Here is a 2,409-nt window from a genome sequence, read left to right as displayed (position 1 = left end):
TTCAGTGATGTTTCATTCCTGCTCACCTTCCACAGGAGAACGAGTGAAGAGCGAGAGTCGGTCAGCTGGTACAGTACAGTAATGAGATGAAGTCATATCTGATGGGTGTAAATGTTCTCACTGGTCTCTCCAGGTGCAGAGGATGAGCTTCACATCTTCACAGCTACATCAGTGTAAAGTCCAATCTGATCATTCCATGACCCGAGTGCTGCTCGCTGCTGTCTGATATTCACTCTGATGGATCCTGTAATGCTGAGGTCACCACTCAAATCTGCTTTTAGCTCTGGAGTTGTGAACAGTGTTGAGTGACAACCAGCAGCAGCAGCGACTCCTCCACTGAACACAGCAGCTTTCAAACTGTTTATAGCGGTATATTTTATACCATGTACTTCTCTGCTACTAAAATTAGCTGGTTCTTATTTCTGCATCTTTGTGATGTCTCAGAGGTTCTCTCTGTGTGTCTTGCTTTAGGGTATGAAGGATGCTCAGGAGAACCGTGTGAGAACCTGGAGGAGAGATGAGAGAGGAGAGACTCACTAGATTTGCTGATATCAATAAGGAATCAATAAGGAACTAAGAACTAACCAAAGCTCCTATAGCAAACAATGATGATGAAGAGTCTCTCGCTCTCTCTCTCTCTCTCTCTCTCCTACTTATAATCGGACTCTGAGGGACATGTTACGACAGATAACCCTCTTACTTAGGTATCAAAGCAAGTGCATTAATATGATCCTGCGCCACTGTATAGAGAATTAATCAACACCTTCTGACCAATCAGAGAGCAGTAGATTGTATACAGCATGACACTCTGAGGTCTTCTCTCACATCACTGTTCCACCTGACTGGATCCATTTCACTATATATAGAAAGAATAAAAGAACCTTCAGGCAAAGGCAAAAGGCAGAGAGTGTGCGTGTGTGTGTGTTTGTGTGTAAAAGGTCAGAAGGTAAGTTGAAGGTAGACGTGATGTTTAAGGTGACCAATTTAAACAGGTCGATGTATTTATATATACTGACCTCAGTGCAGCTCCTTTAGGTTGACGGTGAGAAGGTGGAGACGTGAAGCCTCGCGGTGTGTTCAGGGACTCACCGTCTTCAGATTGTTTTAATGAATTATTTAGTGAAAACTTTTTTCTGCACTGAAACGGGTCATTTGTCTGACATTAAAACAGAGAGCCAGATGAGACAGAACACCGAGGATCGGCTTTTCTGACCAACATCAACAGAAATGAATGAATGAATGAATGAATAAATAAATAAATAAAAACCAATCGTTTCTGTCCCAGCTTCCGTTCACACACTACACCTTTCTCTCCACCTCCACCTCCACCACCCACTTGATCTCCCTCTCCACATATTCGGATTAAAATCTCACAGGAATCTGCTGCACAGAGTCAGAACACGGATTTAACGAGGTCTGCCTTTGGCATGTTTTGTTTTTAACTGCCGGGTGACAAGTTCAGCTTTTTCCTCCTGAACCCAATCAGATCACAGCTCAGGTACCAAGATGGAGGAAAGAGTGAGAAGCTCAGCTGTGGAAGTCAGAAATCTGTCTCACTGCTGGAAACATCATCAAGTCTTCTTTAGTTTAGATTTTTTTCTTCATATAAGCACAGAAACAGGCCCTACTCAATCATTTATTTATTTATTTATTTTCCACCCAGAAACAGACCATAGAACGTTTTTCCTGCATTCCCATTCCAACTAATGCTCCAGCAAACACACCAGGAGCTAACAGTCCTTCAGCTGAGGCAGCACTGTTTCACCCACTGTGAGAAATCATTATGAAGCCTGGAATAGAAAAAGAGTCCTGAGGGAATCAATAACATCAGATCAGACACAAGTTTTATACACATCAAAGAAAAGTGTGTCTGATTATTCATGTGGTGTTTGCTCAAACTCAGGAGGTGTCAATTTTGTGTGTGTGTGTGTGTGTGTGTGTGTGTGTGTGTGTGTGTGTGTGTGTGTGTGTGTGTGTGTGTGTGTGTGTTTTGTGCTCGGAACAGTTCAGTTATTAAGGAGTCTGATGGCTTGTGGTAAGAAACTGTTACACAGTCTGGTCATGAGGCCCGAATGCTTTTTTCAGATGTCAGGAGGGTGAAGAGTGTGTGTGTGTGTGTGTGTGTGTGTGTGTGTGTGTGTGTGTGTGTGTGTGTGTGTGTGTGTGTGTGTGTGTGTGTGTGTGTGTGTTTGTTGAAGTGTGTGTGAGTACTGTGTGAAGTCCACAATGCTGTTGGCTTTGTGGATGCAGCGTGTGGTGTAAGTGTCCATGATAGAGTGAAGAGAAACGCTAATGATTTTCTCAGATGTCCTCACTATCTGCTGCAGGGACTTGTGATCTGAGATGCTGCAGTTCCCAAACCAGATGATCTCACTGGTCCCTCTGTAAAAAGGATGGGGGGGGGATGTG

This window comes from Tachysurus fulvidraco, chromosome 1 (genome assembly GCF_022655615.1).
Source record: "Tachysurus fulvidraco isolate hzauxx_2018 chromosome 1, HZAU_PFXX_2.0, whole genome shotgun sequence".
NCBI classification, from domain to species: Eukaryota; Metazoa; Chordata; class Actinopteri; order Siluriformes; family Bagridae; genus Tachysurus; species Tachysurus fulvidraco.
Note: the sequence above shows the minus strand (reverse complement) of the source record.